The following is a 20611-nucleotide window of genomic DNA, read 5'->3' on the forward strand; positions in this document are numbered from 1 at the left end:
GGATGTCTATGGCAGGCAAGGATTTGAGGGTAAAACATTAACTCAAATACATTATCTCTGCATCTTCTTTATTTTTTGTGCAAGGGGAAAAATGAAGTGAAGGGGGTACAGAGGAGAGGAAGAATAAGAAGAAGGGTAAGGGGAGGGATAAGGAGAAGAAAGGAGAGTAAGGTGAAGAAGTAGAAGTAGTGAAGAGAAGAAGAAGAGTAAGGGCTGATCTCTACGAGGTTTCTAGTTTCTACAGACACAGTTGGAAAATTCCACAGGCAAGGACAATGATAATATGCATATCAAAATCACAAAAAGGGCAGGTAGAACCTGGACAAAGCTGTACTCCATAACAGGTGACCTGACCCAAGAAAGAGTCAGCATTCAGGGGGAAGTACCTGACATTCCAAACTGTTAGATAAAGTTGTTACTAAACATCCCCGAATCCTGGATTCACTCATTCTCCTCAGCTAATCTCTTTTGTGATAACCAGTTTTGGGATCACCCGGATTTGTAAATTAGCAAAAGTGGGGCATGCTGCCTTCCTGCTCAGTGCCTGTCTTCTATAGAAATTTCTATGTGGTCGGTTAGCAGGTAATTTTGTAGGATTGACTCTATGTAACTTTGACTGTTAGAACAAAGAGTGAATACCATTGCTTCAAGGCCTTGTGGTGTGTGGGAATGGAGCAAGGTCATTTCATTACCCACGCAGAAGTCACACTGCTGAGGTGTTTTGGGAACAAATCCCATTTCGAAGGGAAGAATCGTTGCTTCACAAGGTTTTTACAGATATGACTGTGACTTTTCCAAAGGACAAGTGTTCCCGCAGCTCTGAGAAACAGATTATTCCATGTGGACATGTATGTATGTACTTCCTGTGGATCTGCCCATGGATCTGTCAGCTGTGCATTCACTGTAGAGTCTTGTGGGCTCCAACATACCCTTCCATGTTTCTGGAAATCTGTGCATCCCTTCGAACTTAACAGCTTCCCTGAATAGTACCTCCCCTCTATGCTCCCCCAGAACTTATTCTTCTATTTAATTCTGCCCAGGATTGTATCAGTTAGCAGCTGACAGTCTGTTTTCTGCACCAGTTGAACAGGGAACTTTCACAGTCATTGTCACTGAGACGGATGAATTGTCTTGGTTCTAGGAGAATACAGAGCGAGAGAGCGCCGTAGACTGTGTTTGGACTCACCAGAGACCAGACTCTCTGGTAAAGTTCTTGCTCTCTGACGTGTTTGAAGGCTTTTCAGCATAAATTGGTTGACAGTTTTTTTTTTTTAGTGTTCAAAGCTTCCAAAGCTTTAGAACTTGCCTGATTCAATTCATTTGATGCAACTCTCTTAGCTTTGTAGTGAAGGAAATTGAATCTCAGAAAACTTACCTCACCCAAAGTTTCACAACATCAATTTATTTTAATATCAAAAAATATCAGCATCAGCAATCAGTCCCAGGCCCAGAATGCCCTCTGATGATCAGATCACGTCCCATCCCCCCTTCTCTGACACCCAGAGAAGCTACTTGAAGAGGCTGCCCACATCTCCAGGAGCCTGGATTCACTTGTTGTTCCAAGGTCTGTGACTGATTTGGCTCTTGCTATTCTCCAATATTTATTTCCTTAACAATTCTTACATCACCGTAAAGGGTAGTCTTGGGTCATACTTAATGTCCATGGAGGCTCGAGGAGCAAAACCATCTTAGTTTGGCAGGACTCGAATGTTTGAAAGAATTCTTATTCTCTTAAACCTGCAGCTCATGACAGACAGTGAAGGTGGGAACCAAAGGTAGGAAGAACACAGCTGATGGGAGGGGCTGCTTCCCATGATACCTCCCTGTGCCAGAGCAGGGGCTGGCGAAGTGCGGCTTGGGGGCCAAATATGTCTGTTGTTGTCCAGCACCTATAATTGTCTGTTTGCCTGCTGTGTGTGGTTGTCTTCATGCTAATAGAGTTGCTCAGCTGGCGTAAAGACTGCATTGTCCTCAATGTCTGTCATATTTATTATCTGGACTTTTGCTTCAAACATTTCTAGATTCTTGAACTTGATGTGTTTTTTAACCTGGGGTTTGCGATGATCTCTAGACTTTTGGAATTCCATTGGGATGTTTCAATGGTGTGTTTTCACATCTGTAATAATCAGGGTTTTTATAATGAACATAAGTGTGCTCTGTGCTCCTTGAATAACTACCCAGCATTGGGTGTGGTGCTACACTGTCTCTGCCTGGATCTGAGTGATGATCCTGTTAGAAACATGAGATGGGAAGACAGAAGGACCTCACCAAAAACCAAACCAAGTCCTGTAGAAGCATCAGAGGACCTGTAAGCCACCTCACTTGTGGCTTGAAGGCATCTGCCTTTGAGTCAGATATATTTAGCACTAGAGAAAAAGGGAGGGACTTCTTCTCCCCAGGGAATTATCCTGACATAACTAAATCCGTTTCATTCCCTACGCTAAGGGAAAAGGGGGGCAAATATTTTGCTGGATGGGAGACTGGCTCAGGCCATGACTTTCAGTTGGACAGAGTTTTCTTAGTTATTCATAAATTCATACCTGAGTTTTCCATGAAGCAGTCAGGGGGCTATTCTATCTGGATAAAGGGATTTCTCCGCTTCACTCCCAAATGGCAGTTTGGAGCACACGAGAAAAGTCTTTACCATCCATTTAAGACAGCGTCCTTGAACCATCTATGCCCTCTTGGTGGGAGGTCCCATATAGATCCAATCTAGTTCATGAAGAGAGAAGGAAGATAAAACCAGACAGGCATATAAATGTCCGGGGCCCATGAGGCATAAAAACCATTGCCTTTGAGGAGGGAGCTTTTGGGCAGAAGAAAGAACTTATAAAACTTAAAACCCAAGGCAATCAAAACACTGACTTCCCCACAGTACAAAGGTTCACACGATATTTCAAACTGACCACCTATTTGGAAAAACTGCCATTTAGCCTTGTGCAGCTCAGATAATATCACTACTTACAAACTGGAGCACTCCTTTTGGGAAGAACTGCTTAGCAGGAGGTAAAAGCACCCAGTAATTGTACCTCAAGGATTTTTTTTTCTCATGGAAACAATGTACAGAAATCAAAGAAGTACATGCAAAATGTTCAGGGCTTTGTCATCTTTAAGATGAAAAAAAAAGATACTCATGTATACTAGAAATATCAGTCCTTAGAGTGATGTGTGGTGGTTCGTTCCATCAATCCCATCACTCCACTCAAGAGACAAAAACAGAGGGATACCTGTGACTTTGAGGATACCCTGGGCTATATAGTGAGACCCTAGTATTTTTTTTAAATTCTAGGACAATGGTTAGTAAATTATTGGTGTTCTAGTCTTATAAAATTATTAAAGCAAAAAAGAATATATATTAGTATATTTAAATTATAATTATATTTAAATTCATTTAAATTATATTTAGAAATGAGCAAAAGAGCATGTTTGTTTAGAAAGTGCACGCCAGTGGTAGTGTGAGGGGGAAAATAGTTGAATAGAAAGTATGATTGTGTTAGTTGACTTCCTACCACTCACAAATACTTGAGAAAAATCAGTTTAAGAGGAGGAATGGTTTATTGGGCTCATGGTTTCAATTCATAGTCACCTAGCTTGGCAGGACTGGGGTAGCATGGTCCTCGTGGGAGGGGCTCACGGTGACTGCTGTAGGGGAAGAGAATTCTTATAATACTCCTTTTAGTGACACCCCAATAGCCTAACTTCTTTCCACCATGTCCGACTCCTAAAGGGTCCATCACTTCCCAATAGCCCCACAGTCTACAACCAAGCCTTTAACAGATGGACCTTTGGGAAGCATTTCTAAAAATAGCAGAGACATCATGAGTAGCATTTAAATGCCTCCTTTAATGTCTTCTTTGAAACGAACAAGGACAGCTAACTAATTAAAAATGTTTAACTGGAGAGAGAGAGCAGAGCAGAGAGAGAGAGAGAGAGAGAGCGCTCACTGATAGAGTTCTTGCCTAGCAAATGATTCCTAATATTGCCAACCCCAAAACAACCAAATAAAGACACAAAACAAAAGTTCAGACAGGAGCAAAAAGCAAGAAAAAAAAATTGTGTTGCGCAGGCCCCTTTATCTGTGCACTCAGTCACAGAATATCTCTGCTGCTTCAGAGTGCCGTGTCTTGGAAGTCTTGTGGGCAGGTGCTCTCGTTGGCCCCTGTTTCTCGGATGAGGCATACAGAGGGGAAACTCGCCCATGACCACACAGCTAATTAATGGCAGAGCCAGGAGTGCATCCGAAGCTGTGACTGAGGGCCACTGAAGCTGTCACTTGGCAACCGGGAAGAACTTGTAGAGACATCCTCTCCCATCTGAGGACTCTGGGGATGCAGAGGTGTTTGGTAATTACCAGACTTGAGTTTGGAGTCTGCCTTTTTGTTGTATAACCCAGAATGCTTTTGATGAAAGGAAACTAGAATCTGACTAATGATACCATAGACTTAGGAAATCTGCTCTCCCAAGTATCTCACAGCACACAAAGTCCAGAAGTTGGGCTGGCTCTGGGTTGGAGCATGGACCCCTTAGTGATGTCCTTCAAGACCATGACCCCCCTCCTTTTGCCTTGACTGGCTATCTATCTATCTATCTATCTATCTATCTATCTATCTATCTATCTATCTATCTATCTGTCATCTGTCATTTATCCATCTCTCGTGTGTGTGCATGCATCCATGTTTGTATGTAGGTATGTATTTGTGTGTGGAGGCCAAAGGTTAACACTGGATGTCTATCTCTATCGCTCTCTACATTCACTTTTTCAGTCTTCACTGAGCCTGGAACTCACGCATTTGGCTCGGCTAGCTAGCCAAGGAGCAAACTAGATCCACTCCTGTCTCTAGCTCCCTGGCTCTGCCGGGGGTTTTCATGCTAGTACTCCAAAGTCTCCAGTCCTTCTGCTTACACAACAGGTAGTTTACTGAGTGGCCACCTCCCCCAACCCTTGGCACTGTCATTGTGGGAGCAGGATACAATACATCATTGCTAGAGGATAGAGAAGGGTCTCTGGGGTGCTTCCAGAACAGGGGAAACTTTAAGCGCTCTCTAGAGCATGTGTGTCCCAGTGACATGACTGTACATGTTTCTCCTGGGACCGCAGCAGTTGATTGCTTCCCATTGGCATCATGTTTATGCACATCAGAGAGGCCCCCACCATGCTTTCCTTGTGGTACCCAATTAGCTTGCATTTCGTTGTCTTCACCTGTGAAACGATGCATCCGGAGATGCAGCGTGATGAAGATGCACATGCCTGAGCAGTGGAGGATGCCTAGTCTTTATTAGTTGTGTGTGTCCTTCGTGTATGAAGAATACTGACAGGTAGGTCTTGGTGCTCAGAGGTGCAAACTAAATCTGCTTAATTCTGCCGCTCTCTCGTCCTTCCCTGCAGGGACAGTGACAGCAAGGGAACAAATGAGGTGCTGATGCATCCGATTTCCAACGTTCTGTTCTTGCCTCTAATCTTTCTCCCATCTCCCTATTGAATACATTTCCTGTTGATACAGCTGATAATAAAAATACAAACCCCCCAGACATTTAGAGTTTCATGGAGTCCAATTATTAAAAAGAAAAATTGATTTGCTTTGGAAACGTGTGACTTCATTCAGATTTTAGCTAGACAGTGCGATTCTTGCTGCTCCTTACATCTGCTGGTCTTTGTTACTGATTATCTTTAAGGTTATCTCATCCCTTAGTATCAGAATGCAGTACCTTCTCTGCATTATTATTACGTGTTACTTACACTCGGTGAAAAGACAACGGCACTTGTAAAACTAGCACCTTTTAGTCTTTAAGAGTTCCATGCAATTATGCTATGTACGTGAACCATACCCTCTTGCCACCGCATCCTTCAATTCCCTCTGCTTCCCCTATCCCATCTCTTTCCCAACTTCAAGTCTTCTTTTTATCCCTAATTTCTTTGTTACTAATAACCTCTTAAGTTCAAATATTGCCCCCCCCCCACATGCACACACGAATGAATTCACTGGGGCGTGAGCAACCTACCAAAGGAGGCTCTCTCTTTCAGCCACCATCAATTGCCAATAGCTCCTCAGATAGGAATAATAAGGCTTTTGAAAATTGCAAGCCTGGTGCATCTAAACAGCTGTGGCTCTTCCCTCCCGCAAAGACAGAAGGCTTACACATTGAGGACTATATGTTCTTGCCCTGGTCCCTGTGGTTCATGTGCTGACCCCTTCATTCCCACCGTGGCTGTATTTGTGCATGGAGCCTCTTAGGAAGTAATTACGGTTAACTGAGTCTAATCCCATGGGATTAGTATCCCTTTAAGAAGAGACACCCAGAAGTTTGTCCTCTCTCTTCATGTGAGAACACAGGGAGAACCATCAGTTTATGGCAGCCAAGGAGCGGAATGTGATGATTTGCATAAGACATGCCCCCATAGACTCGGTATTTGTACTCAGTCGCCCGTATTGGTGGCGCTATTTGGGGAAGTTATGGAACCTCTAGGAGGCACGGTCTTATTGGAGGAAAAACGTCACGGGTTGGAGTAAGCTTTGAGAGTTTATGGCTCTTCTTCCTACTTCGGGTTTGTTCCCTCAGCTTCCTGCTCTGGCCACCTCCTGCCGTGGCTCCCCTGGCTGTCTGGTCTCTCCCTCTGAAGCAGTACCCCCACCCCCCCATAAGTGGCTTTTGGTCATGGTGTTTACCCAGCAGCATACACTGTCACAGCGCCCTAGAGTGATTGACACAAGATCTCAGATTTCTCTACAGAGAGTCCCCAGGAGGGATTGCAGGCACGGTTTGTGCTAATAGTAGGCAGATGGCTCCCATGGGCTTTGTCTGTTCCCCTGGTGTCTGCGACACATCCGTGCGACAAATAGGATGGCACCTGGAGGTGGGCGCTAGGAGCTGTGAAAAGGGAGAAGGAAACTGGTTCCCAGGACTTGTTTTCGTGAGTGCAGAACAACTGCCTTCCTCCTTCCATTCTTCCTGCTTCTCTGCTCTCGGTGTCCCCTTGATCCAACTGCGGCTGTAACTCGTCACTGTCAAGTCCTTCTAAGGTATCAGGAGCCATGAATGTATTTCCTTAGTTGAGTGGAAGAGCATTAGCCCCACTTTGCCAAGCAAATCCTGGGGTATTTTGCCAGTGTGTGTGTGACTACAGAGACGGGGCTCTTTGGGTTAACCTTTGGTCAACCGTCATAGCACCGTCATAGCAGCGCAGGAGGCTAGTTCTCTGGCCAATTTTTGCTTAATTCTACCCTCCAGGCCTTACCTGTTTATTGCTGGAATTCCCTGAGAAGGTAGTAAAACTATTTACTATTGAGCCGAATGAGTCCCACCTACTGGAGCGTAGCAGCGGAGTAATAAATCACTTGTGAATGTTGCTAGTTGAGAAGCAAAAATATACTTGTAGGGTTTGAAGAGAAAAACATTACTAAAAATTCTTTCGCCCAAATAGGATTCTTCTTATTGCTTGTCTTTTAACACAGCTTCTACATTTACAAATCACGGTAGCCACAACACACCTAGGAAGGGTCATAGGCTGTGGACATTCCTGAATTGGATATTCTCTATTTCAGTTGTTTGCTTTGGATTTCCAAGATGATAGTGGTTGTTGTGGTTTGTTTGTTTAATTAAAGTTTTAGGGGTTTTATTTTGACATTTCTAGATTTCAAAGATGGTATGCCAGAGGGTGAGACTCACACAGCTTATGAACTAGTCTCGGCCACTGTTTCCAGGGCCAGCTCAGCTTTGTGCTTTCTGAAGGAACTCTGGGGAAAGGAAAGGTTGGCACATCTTTACAGATTTAGGCAGACTTAGGTACGCAGCCTGCTGACGGTGTGATGAAACCTAGAATCTATTGGCAGAATTTAGTTGCATTGATTTATAAGCAAATACCAAGTTCATGGGCTCATTTGAGTCTTTGGGGAAGTTTAATACTTCTGTCACTGTACGGGGTGGGGGAGGTTGCATGGGGGTTGTTTTTACAAACTGGGGATCTGTGGGGATGTGGGGCCACTCTCCTCTGAAGGCCAATGGGGCCCTTCTTCTCAGCTCTTCTACAATTTACTCCTTTGCTTTCCCCTTAGTGCCTATAGGATCACACTGTCCTCACAAAGGGCACATTCAATGACTACATAGCTTTCCGTTGATTTGCTCTAAAGCAATTACCAAACCATTGCCCCAGCCCCTGACAGTTAGGCTGTTCTCAGTTTAGAAAGGACGTGATTGTTTTTAGGATTCCTGATCTACAACATCGCACTATTTCCACAGCTAGATATGCAGACCATATGCTCACCAGCGTATGCAGAGGAGGGATGCAAGGTAAATGTTGTTGTGCATGCTAATAACATGCCTGTTACATATGTGTCTATGAGAAGGCTTAGTGTTATCGGTTTACATGGCAGTGCTTTGACCGTGCCTTTGCTGAACACTGTATATTTAGTAAGAGCTCAAAATTGCCTTTCCAGTGGTGTTAACCGTTCATACTATCTGTGGGGGTTCTTTGAGGAGGTTACCCTAAGCTTGGGGGCCAGGACATCGTATCCCAACTGTATCACTTACTACCGTGTGACCTTGGACAGGTTTCTAAGCCTCCCTGGTCTCTGATTCTCTTCTGTGAAGTGAGGGAAAGGAAAGAGCCACTATGAAGTCCTGAGCACACACAGCAAAAAGATCCCATCAGCTTTGAACCACATCCCTTGGCTTTGGCTGATCGGTAGGTTTTTACTGAAGCCTTATACTGATTACCCACTGTTCTCAAGAAATTGGGCAGCACCGTGACCTCTTTCTTCTCCATCCTTATTCTACTAGCCCCCCATTTAATACAGAGTCTACAATGAGCCTCACGACCTCAAAATTCTGTGTCTTAGGGGCTCATATCCTCACCTCCCTGACAAGTTCCATTCAGCAAATTCCTAATAATTCTTCAAAACAGAGCTCCCAAGAGTCTCTTTACCTTTCTAACATCCTATCCTCCAGTATCCCTGAGTGTGTCTGTATGGTGACATTCATTGCACTATTTTATATTGTCTATTTACTGGTAATTTCACTCTTAAAGAATCTGGCCTCCATGTAAGTAAAATCTGTTGGGTTTTACAGCTTCACCATAGGGCGTTGCCCGACATGTAGGAAGTTCTTGATAAATATTTGTTAGACGGATGAATCAATACCTGTTACTCACCAGGCAAGGATCCAAATGGCTGAAAAGTCACTTTTCCAGGGCAAATATTTGCCACCCCTGGGCTGGAATAGGTGGAGAGCAGCGTGGTGGAAGGAGTCGTCTCAGAGAGCCAGGGACAACTCTGGAGGTGAACACTCTGGAATTCCCAGTCATCGGTCGCGGTTCTGAATGACTGACTCCCTAACCTAAAAGGACAGAACTTCTGGAGGCCGCCATGCTCAGCGGCCTGAGGAGAGCACTCTGGCAGATGAGGAATCCCTAAATTATATGGGCCGTGGCTACACTGGAGGAAGTGATTAATCACCCGAGATGAGCGTTTTGAAAGTGATTGCGTTGACTCTGATGATTAAGCTTTGATGTCATCGTCTGAAGAAAAAAATGAAAAATAGATACATGTTTTAACACATCGCTGGGCACTAAAATTACGCAGGTTAGGGAGGGCCTCATGTGGGCAGGGCTTCAAGTAACCAAGAGCTGAATTTCATGACTGACAGGAATCAGCATGAGAGACGGGAGGGGCCGTGGACTTATTATCCTGGGTCTCTCCCATGATAACCTACGAAGGTCTCACTTCCTAAACGTGTTTCCAGAGCCTGCCCAAACAATACCACCAGCTGGGGATGAAGGCCTTAACACCCAAGCCTGGGAAGGATGTTTCATATTCAATGTCCCGGTGAAGTGCTGTGACAGGCAAAGGGAAACTTTCAGAGACAAAGAACGGCTGTGAATGCCCCTTCCCCGCCAAATCTTAGCATCCAGAAGGTGAGTCCCACATGGTGAAGAGGGGTCTGGGAGAACACCTCTACAACCGTATGGCTACGGTGGACATGCTCTCTTCCCCCCACCTACTTGGTCCTGCATCCTTTGGAAGACTCGGTTCTTCTCCAGGGAGCTGTCCTTAGCCTCACCAGTGTTGGGGAGCTGTCTCCCCAGATGATGCAGACATGTCATTGTTATCTGATGGGAACCCGGTTTCATTTATCTCTGTTTTCTACTGTACCCCATGTGGTGGCTACTATAGAGGGGTTCATAGCAAACGTACACTGAACGTCCAAAGATGCTTCAGCCCAAAGACGAAAGGCTTCAGCTGCAAACCCATTTGCTTTCTGCACTGTCTGCTGAGCACTCTTGTGTTAGCATGCTTGAACTCTGCAATGTCCTTTATGATTGCTGTTCTCCAAGAATGGAGATAACTTTTCTGTGTCCCTTTGTGTTCCACCAGCACCGATACCCACAGGAAAGTCGTTATAGCCACTCCCAGGAGGCTTTGGGCTGCCCAGTGTCCAACTTCCCTGATCAGTGCTGGGCCTGTGATTTAGGAGTGGAGTGATGTATTTGACGTGCTGATGAATACGCGCATCTGCCATGCTGTGGCCTGCAGCCAGGCTGCAATTCTGAGCCTGCCTTCTGGACTGTGTTTTTGAGAAGCCCCTCGTACGAAAGCCTGCCAATTGCTTTACAGCAGAGCAGAGCTAGCAAGCAAGATGCCACGGAAGTGGCTTCGTGGAGCCTTTTTGTCCTGAAAAGTGTCCCCGATACTGTCTCTCCTCACGTACTGAAGGCAAGGACTCAGACCAGGCTGTGGAGGGCTTGAAAAGGCAGCGTGGTACTGTGGACTGTGATCGGCAAGCCGTGGCTTGTGGGTGCTTGGGTCCAAAGTGAAGGGTGGTGGGGTCAGAAAGGAATTTGTCTTCTGGCCAAGGACAGCATCTTCTGTGTTCTTTTGAGAGACCACCTAGGACAACATGTGCCAGATCACACTTGGCCCACCTGATACGTCCTGCTCTGTTTGGATGCCTGCCTAGCCCTGTGTATTTTAATCGAACCTGATGTCCTTGGAAAGGTTACTGGTGAATCGAGGGGGCAGGCATCTCATAAGTCCCCGTTGCTGATGTGGTGACAGTGAGCTGTTATAGTCACCATCGGAGGCAGGCAGAGGGTCCCATCGGGCAACTTAACGAGGTGAGACGAGGTTTAGAATAATAGTTGATTCTGCTGTTTTTCTCCACTTGAGGATCTGTGTGCGGTCAGGCGTTTTCTTTGCGCTAAGCTGCCTGCTGGCCCCAGAGAACAGATCTATTAAGCATGGGCAACCAGGGTGCCCATTTGAGACTGGTGCTGTTCATGATGCTGGGAATAAGACGTCTGGAGACGCGGGGAAGGTCACGGTTAAGGCCCTTTCTGAAGAGTTGGTGCCAGGTTCTTCCCCGACTCTTCATTCCAGTTCATACAGGATGCAATCAGCCAGCCGCCAAAGTCTGCCATGGCGGCGCCTACACGTCTCTTCCTTTGCCCTCGGAGGGTGACAGCTGCTTGTTTTCCTCAGGTGTCGCCAACCCTCTGTTTGTCTATAGCCTTGAGTAAGCTAAGGCAACACTTGCGATTACTTCACTTTTCTGAAAATTCCCATTTTTGGCTCTATCTGCATTTCTTGATTTATGCTTGTTAATTTCATCTGACTTGGCTAGTTTGGATTCCCTTGGACATATGATCTTTATGAATAAAACATTCGAGGGCCAAATGTTTCCCTGTGACAACTCCATGTGACACCCCTGAAGGCTGACATAAACCACAGGGCTGGGCAGGTGCCTCTCGGCCTGAAGAGCTGGAGACAGCTGTGGTGGAGTGGGACAAAAGCCTTGGCTCTGGAGTCAAGGCTTGCTTCAAAGACTCTGTCCTTCCATGAGTTAGGTCCTCCACCGCGCACATGGCTTTCCCTGCATTTCTTTGTAAGAGGCCATACTGTATACTGTCTGAGGTCCCAATTGTCCTGTTGTCTCTATCTGATAGAGGATTATGCAGTCCTGTCCCATAGTGCCAGGCATGGCCCTGTGAGTCTTGGCATCCCTCACTGTTGTGGAAAGATTGTATCCCTGCCCTATTAACGTCAGGCTTGGCTTGGAGATTTGCTTTGGCTGGCAAAACCCAGTGCAGGGAACTGTGCCACCATTGTCGAGACCAAGTCCTACTGTGGTCCTGCTGTCTCTCTCTCTTTCTTGTCGGGTCTTAGAGTGAAGAATTTCTAGAAGACCTATAGCTGAGCCTTTAGTGTTACTAAAATGTAAACCTTTGATGAGGTAATCCCTGAAGGGTTCATGTCCGTTACTGCAGCAGCATTTTGCTTAAACTGACCAATACCATTGACCACAACATGGACTACCCTATGGGCTTTTTCTCAAAAGTGAACTTAAAAAATATATTGTATCTACAATACAAGTCAGATACTGTGTCCTGTTCAGGTCGTATCCTTGTACACATCACGGAGCTTTGTCCTCCAAAGACCTAATGTGGAAGACAGAGAAATTTCTAAAAAACAAACAAAAAAATCCCAAACCAAAAAAAAAAAAAAAAAAAACCCTGATATCAGTAAGATCTGATTTCTTCCAGAACAATTAAAAGAGCAAAACTGGGTTGTGGTGTGGGTGCTGGGCAACTGGATGTGGCCCCCTTGCTGTCTGACTCCCTGTTTGCACCTACGCCTTACAGATCAGAACGCATTACTCAGGGCTGGGGGTGCAGCTCAGTCGGTGGAGGGCTTGCCTGTGATGCTCAGAACCTGTGCTTGGTCTTCTGCATCATGTAATCTGGGAGCGGTGGCACTCACCTCACATCCCAGCATCCTAGGCGCAGAGTCCAGAGGCTCAGACGAGTTCAAGGCCAACCTGGAATGCCTAAGACGCTTCCTTGAAAGAAAATCAAAATCATTTTCAAGCCCTTGGACTCACATTTTATTCCAATTGTTCTGGCTGTTTGCGGGTAGTGAAAGCCTAACAGAAGTTACCTAGGAACGGGAATGTGTGCTGTGTGGCGTGACACCACCTACATGATGTGCCCATGATACACGGCTGATCTAAACTTTGAGAATGGGGTCCCCTGACAATGTGTGGAGGATTCATAATGCCTTTGCTCTAATGCAGGGAAGCTAGGCCAGCAAAGAGCCCCACTCACAGACCTCCTTAGGGACAGGGAGGCGAGAGGCAAGGCATCGTGGGGACCTGGAAAGGCTCCATACTGTATCCCTCCCTCCTTCCCACCGCCCCTCTGTCTCTCACCAAGAATCATGCCTGATCCTCTCTTGAAGCTGAATTTGCTGGCACCCTCCGGCACCTTCTCCTTCAGTCTCTTCTGGTTCTGGCATGCCCCAGTGTTGACCTGGCCCTTCTCTACACGATCGTCATGGTTCATTTGATGTGTCAATTATACTGAACCAGGGCTGCCCAAACTGACAGTCAAATGCTGTTCCGGGTGTTTCTGCCGGATGTTTTATGTGAGCGCTATAGTTTAGAAGAGGAATGTCTCCTAAGGGCTGATGCATTAAAGGGTTGGTCTCCAGCCTCTCGGAAGTAGTACTGAACTCTTATAAGGTGAGACTAGTAAGAGGAAGTTAAGTCATGGGGGGGGAGGGGGGGGATGGGGGGTGAGGGGATGGGGGAGTGGGGGGATGGGAGAGATATCGGAAGTGGTATGGAAATGCAAGCTCTTGAGTGCCTCTTTCCTTGCTTTCCAGTTACCATGAGTTAGTTGAACAGGCTTCCCTTGCCGTGTGCTTCCGCCATGGTGTTCTTCGCTACCACAGGCCCAAACAGCAGGGCTAAGTGACCACAGACTAAACCCACGACACAGAAGAAACTTCTTTTCAGTTGATTTTCTCAGGTTGTCGGAGTAATGGAAAGTTGGCGTGCTGAGCAAAACAGTAGTGGGTATATATCTGTATCTTCCCTGGGCCATTATTCCCATCAACTGAACCCGGGAATAGAACAAAAAGGCTGTCCCTCTCCTTCTAGAACTGGACAGCCTCTTAAATGACAGACACAGCTTTGCATCCATTCTCTTGGATTTCCAGTGTCCTGCCTGTGACTCTAGGACCTGTAGGCCCTAGAATTGTATGAACAAATTCCTTGTAACCCCCCCTCCCACCCAGCCTCAGCACACACCCTATTTCCATTCTTTCTTGGGAACCATCACACGAACAGGAGTTGTATGGCTTCAGGTTTGGGGTGTTTTCCAGGTTTGAACACCTGACCTGTATGTAGGAGAGCAACTCTGATTTGCTCCAGTCACATGACATCTTAGAACTCCCCCCCCTCCCCATCAAAGCAGGAAAGGAGCTTGAAGTTGGAGTTGTGGAGTGAGGAGCAGACAAGCACTGTTCCTCCTTGTCTCAGGGTTTCTATTGCTGCGATGAAACACCACGGCCGAAAGCATTGAGGGGGAAAGGGCTTCTACAGCTTCCACCTCCACAGCCCCGTTCCTCAGCAAAGGCAGTCAGATCAGGAACTCCAACAGGGCAGGAACCTGGAGGCAGGAGCTGATGCAGAGGCCATGGAAGGGTGCTGCTTCTTAGCTTGACACGGCCTGCTCAACCTGCTTTCTTCTAGAACCCAAGACCACCAGCCCAGGGACGGCCCCACCCACTACAGCTGAGTTCTGTGTGGTCAATCACTAATGAAGAAAATGCCCTACCGGCTGCCTGTAGCCTGATCGTGGAGGTGTTTCCTTAGTGGAGGTTTCTTCCTCTCGGAGGGCTCTGCTAGCCGCTGTTACCACCCCTCTGCCCTCTCAGAAAAAGGGGATTGAAGCTTGTGGGACTGCTGTGGGGTTTGCATCTCTTGTGCTGTTTCCTGACTTGGGTCCCTTCTGACCTTTCCACGTTTTGATTTTGAAAGGCCAGAGGTGGTAACCACGGTGAGCCTATTTTTGCCAACATTTGAAAGCGCGTTTATAAGAAACGTGGTACATGTCACAATCGTCCTCCCTGGGGCCACAAGTGAGAAACCCAAGGGTTCAGTGTGTGACACTGGGCAAGCCCTTTCCCTTGATAGTGCCTCCATTTTCTCTTCTGTAAAATGGGTGCATGTCCCCTGGTATCCTAATGGGCTAGAGATACAGGGAGGTAGTGTAGAAAAAGCCCTAGGCCTTCTAGATGGACGTAAATGTCAAGGTTGTTCACACATCCCAGGATGGCATGACACTTGGTCTAACCCCATCATTGTAAAGATAAGAGAATGGGGACTTGGAATGATGTTATTATCGCGTGTGTGTAAATAATGATTCTCACAGCCTTGCGGTATGCTCCAGTCTGACCTTCTACCCTCCACAAGGCGGTTTGTTTTCTTAGCTGGGAAGGTCAGAATCCTCAGGCTGCCTCACCTCCCTCTCCTTTTAAGGCATTTCTTTGTTTCTTCTGGGGCCCCTTGCTGGACCCCTTGTTCTTCTTCCCTTATAAGGAAGTGGCCAGCCAGCAGCTCTCCTGCGGGCAGTTTTACCAAGGGCAGGCATGCAAACCTCCAAGAGAAACAGAGTTAAAAGTTACAGATCAGATCAGATTGAGGATTAAGTCCTACCAGAGGAAAAATGCCCAGCACAGTGCAGGCAGCCCTGTTGCCTGGAGTTTTTAGGGGGTGTGTAGTTTGGCAGCGCCCAGCCTGGGGTGCCCAGCAAATGGCTTTTGATCTAACACCATACCGATTCTGAACTCAGGCTGCGTTGTCTTTCATCACGATTGGCTCTGATTTCCCAGGTTAATTTCCTGACATCTAAGGAGCTTTGTGTAGCACGGGTAACTTCCTGCCTTTTATGTCAGAGCTTGTGAACCTGACAGAATCAGGGATCCAGCCAAGATAGCTGCGGGTGGGGGCAAGCCTCGGAGACTCCGCCCTCCTTCAGTTCTCCTCGGCCACACATTTAGCATCTCTCACTCTTTCTCAGTCTGATAAAAACACAATAGAAGGCTTCTGACAGAAGACGTTAAGGTGCGGTGACGGGAGAGAAGGATTGTCCTGTGTGTGGGTGAGAGAAATTCTCAGAGACCCCCCCCCCCCCGACACACACACACACACACTGGTTTCATGACTTTAGGCGTGTTCCAGGCATTAGTAAGGGGCAGAGTCTTTCATCCCAGCAAAGGCCTCTGCTGATTTTCACCCACCATTTTTCAGGCCTTCATTTACATTCTGTTTCTTTGGCTGACAGCTCCATTTTATCAGTGTTTGCTCAGCTGTCTGCCCTTTATGTGGGCAAGAGGTTCTAGAAACTTCTAGGCAGCTGGGTTGTGCCTCTCTGCCTTAGTGTCCAAAGTAGACGGACATCTTCAATGAATGTTTTCCATCATGGCAGATGCTGTGAGCACTCACACCTCTTTGCAGGGGTGCAGCTAGACCGCTTTGCACCTACATCACAAGCGAAGGAGGGAGAAGGCCGACTGATCACTTTTACTGAGTGAAAGCTGGATTCCCCACTTCTAGAGAGGTTAGGGAGGCCCTCTGGATGCATAGGAAGATTTAGGGCGGCCCTTTGTAATGGTCAATCCTGTCCCTTTAAGAGACAAGCTACGCCCACTCCCTCCTCTGTCTTGCCTAGGCAAGCTGATCTGCTTCTAGCATGAGCCTCCCGCGCCCCATCTCTCTCTCTCTCTCTCTCTCTCTCTCTCTCTCTGCTCTTCCCTCTTCTCCCCTTCCCTTTCATAACCCACTAAATAAATAGCCAACTTCACTCTGCATGATGTGCCTATTCATCACGGTCTTTCACCCGCCACACGGCTTCCTGCCTGGGACCTGGCTGCCTTCGTGGCCTGCCATAGTCTTGGGACTCACTGCCCACTGCCCACTGCCTGTCGCCACTTAGGGACCTGTAGCATTTTACTTAAACCATTACACATGCGGTGGTGAGGTGTGTGCATGCCACGGTGTACATGTGACAGTCGGATGTGGGCATGCCACGGTATACATGTGGCAGTCGGATGTGAGCATGCCACGGTGCACATGTGGCGGTCGGATGTGGGCATGCCACGGTGCACATGTGGCGGTCGGGTGTAGACATGCCACGGTGTACATGTAGGGACCGAGGGACAACCTCAGGAGTTGTTCCTTGACTTTTACTTTGTTCGAAATGGAATTTTTGATGCAGGTAACTGACCCATGGGTTTCTGGGGGTCGTCCTGTCTTCATCTCAAGCACTGTGTTACAAACACATGTTGCTTTTTGTCTGTTTAAGGATCTGAATTCGGGTTCTCACATTTACCAAATAAATTCAACTGAGCCATCTCCCCAGCTCTGATCTTGCTTGTCTCAGTTGGTCTATTTCTTTTACATGTCTTGTCTAGGTCCCCAAGAGTGACTCTGTGGGTTCCTGAGAGAAATTCTCCACCCCAGTATTTCCCATCTGAATGAGAAGCTCGGTCCAGGCAGCCTGAAAGAATACTTGTTGCTATCGACATAGTTGGGTCCTGCCTAGTCCAACATCCACTAGTGGTCTTTTGGGCATGTCATTCCTGTCCAGCCCAGCTGTTCCCAGAGGCTGTTCAGGATTTACAGAGTGTGTGAGGATCTGGTTTGGGTGGAACCCAGGATTAGTCCTCAGGAAATTTTGCTTGGGGGAGGGGCGACAAAAACAACAACACAAAACTATCCTCCCAGCAATTGAACACATTCAACAAATTCTTGCGATTCTTAGAAACAAAACAACCCCAGACAAAACAGCTTCTTTGTTTAGGAACCCCCTACTGGCTCTGCAAACCTTCCTCCTGCCCTTTGTTTCTATCTCCTTCCTTCTCAGTCCCTTTATCTAGCCGGTAAGCACATACCCCAGCTCCAGGTTCTCAACCTTGATCCATTTTATCAGCGACCTTGTGCTTTCTGCTGGGCTGGCTGCACAGCTGAGTCCTGGGAGAATGGGAAGGATACTAAGTATAAATTGACGAATGTTCCAGAGGCCTGTTTGCAATGGGCAAGAGGCCACATGGGACAATGTAGCAGGTATAGTAGGAGGTGTCTTCAGTGACAAAATAAGTCAGGCAAGAAGACCCCCTGATCTAGGGATCCTGGCCTTGGCTCCTGAGTGAAATTTCTGAGGCCATGGAGTCCACAACGTGAGGTTTCAGGCTCCAGCCCTGTCCTTGGTTAGGGTAGAAACGAGGAACCCAGGGAATGAGGGAGAAAGAAAGCTACGGGTGAGTTGCCTTTGAGAAATGCCGGTGATAGGAGACTAATTTCAGAACCCTCTTAAAGAGGTTTCCCGGGATGGGAAGAAAATTTCTTCCTTAATAGCAGCGAGGGTAGGTAATGCTACGGTTTCTAATTCAACATCCTTTTTATTCTTCCCCATTTTCTCTGCCACAGGCTACCTCCCCAGCGTGTTTGCTGGAAGAGAGAGGATTGGCGTGAATGCCTTAAAGGGAAAGAGTTTCTGCTTAGAGGGATTTCATGCGTTCCTCTAAGCTCTGTCTTCTCTGGCTGGAACAGCCTTATTCACAGAGCTAAATAAAACATTTATGTGAAATAGGAGCAATTTCACGGACTGGAGCAGTATGAAAAGCTCATGTTGGGGACCGCCAGGCAGGGGAAAGCTGTTTTTAGCATCGGTTTCTCCTTGACTCGTGGCGCTTTCGTTTCTGTCTTGCTCTTTTTGTTTGTGCCATAATGAGGTTCCTAGCATGCTCACACGCCATCTTCTCCGTGCAGCCTGCAGCACAGTTGCTGGCAGGGGTGTGCTGGTGAATTATTAACACTGGCCTTTTGGGGGTCCGGGCCTGGCAGCAGCCCCAGTCTGTAGCACAAGTCCGTCTTCGTGATGCATATGTTCCTTAGCCATGGCTGCTTGCAACAGATGATGCTGGAGTCCCGGAAGAGACTCAGTAGGTCCTCATTGGTCTGCTCCTTATTTGGACAAGGCAGACATAACCAAAATTTGTATCGCCGAATTACACTATTACCTAATAATAAAGCTCAGTAAAATCATTGTGAATTGAGTTCGGGAGAGATGCTCTATGGTTAAGAGCACAAAGTGCTTTTGTAGAGGACCCAAGCTCATATCCAAATTGGATGCTTACAACCACCTCTAACTCTGGCTCCTGGGGGCCCAGCATCCTTTCCTGGACTCTGTGGGTGCCTGTACTAATACATGTATATATGTGCACACACATTTACATAATCAAAAATATGTCTTAAATTAATTCTGAGAAGTTATTTAATTTTAGAAATGTAATGTTGGTAATCGTGAAGGTTTATTACTTAATAATGACTGAGTTTTTAACAAATGGCTTGCAAATTTTCAGAAAATGAGTTGCCTGTCCCTGTTCAGCGATTGTAACTGAAATTACAGGACACAGCGTTGGTGGTGCTGACCTTGGTTTGGCCTTAACTCTTTGGAAACGTCTGGCTCACTTTGTCCAGCACAGGTGGGGCATTTCTATCTGAAGGTCACATTGATATGATAAATAAACAATGGTGAAAGTAATTTCCTCTTTTCTCCGCCAGCGACCCTTTCTGTCTTTATTTGAGTTAGGAAGTTGACGCTGTCTTTGCACCTGGTCTCTGGGGCTTCAGATTTTCCCAGCCACAATTTTCAGTCAGGTTTTCCTTTGCAACAGGGATTACAGTTTCTTCCCAAACTTGGCTGCGTGTGGAATCACTGGGAGAGATTTTTAAACTCTGGGATCTGTGGTTGGGTGTCCCAATCTGTGAATGTGTAGTATCTGGACCTGGGCATCACGATTAACTCTGTGTGAACATTTGTGTGTGGGTGCACGTGCCTGCGTGCGTGCCTGTGCATATAGGTCAAAGGACAACTTTGGATGTCATTCCCCAGGCATCATCTGCTATGCCCAGATTGCAGAGTCTCCCAAAAACCAACAAGAAGACCGAGTTCCATATATAAAAGCAAAAAAAAAAAAATCTTTATTCAAGTTTGAACTCAGACTTTCCATGTGTCCCACGCTTTGGCAGGACCAGAGAGCCTCCAGCTCAGTTGGGTTGGGGGTTTTATCATAGCAGAGGTTGGGGTGAGGGATTTCTAAGGTTCAGGACACCTGACTGATTGACATTAGCCTAGGGGTATCCTGGGGAAAGGGGATGGGTGTGTGCTGGGCTAAGGGACTCAGGTGATCCTCTATCTACAATGGTTGGAAGGTTAGGAATTTCCTTTGGAAATTAGGCACTTTCTCCTTGGATGACCTGTTCCTGGGTGGTCTCAGTTTGTGGTCTTTCCTGGAACCAGGTATTGCCTTGGGGTAATCTGAAACTCTATTGAGTTTGTCATTGCTGGATCCTACATCATTCCCCCTCCCCCTTTTTTTTAAAAAGGCAGAATCTCAAACTATCCTGAAACTTTCCAAGTACGCAAGACCGACTGACTGCCCAGCCACTCCCAGGGATCTGCCTGTCTCTGCCTTCAAGTGCTTGAGACTACAGGTGTGAACTACCCACACTGTTTGTTGTTTTTAAAATGTGGATTCTAAGGATGGAACTCAGGTTACCATGGGCGCGTAGCAAGTACTATGCCAGCTGAGCTGTCCTTCCAGCCTTGGGTATCATGATTGATTGATTGTTTGATTATTTATTTATTTATTTACTTATTTATTTGTGTGTGTGTGTGTGTGTGTGTGTGTGTGTGTTTGTTTATGCAGATCCCCAGCGTGTACACCGCTGGCTGGCCTAGCACTCCCTGTTTAGACTAGACTGGCCTGGAACT

The 20611-nt window shown here is 46.7% G+C and overlaps 1 long non-coding RNA gene across 1 annotated transcript; it reads left to right on the forward strand.

The window, feature by feature from the left end:
* The first annotated feature begins 9279 nt into the window (after positions 1 to 9279).
* Positions 9280 to 11666, forward strand: LOC146892197 (uncharacterized). The gene is made up of 2 exons (XR_015004669.2): positions 9280 to 9907; positions 10368 to 11666. It is a non-coding gene; the product is annotated as an uncharacterized LOC146892197 (long non-coding RNA).
* The last annotated feature ends 8945 nt before the right edge of the window (positions 11667 to 20611 follow it).

Source organism: Myodes glareolus, chromosome 12 (assembly GCF_982192425.1).
Source record: "Myodes glareolus chromosome 12, mMyoGla1.1, whole genome shotgun sequence".
Classification (NCBI taxonomy): Eukaryota; Metazoa; Chordata; class Mammalia; order Rodentia; family Cricetidae; genus Myodes; species Myodes glareolus.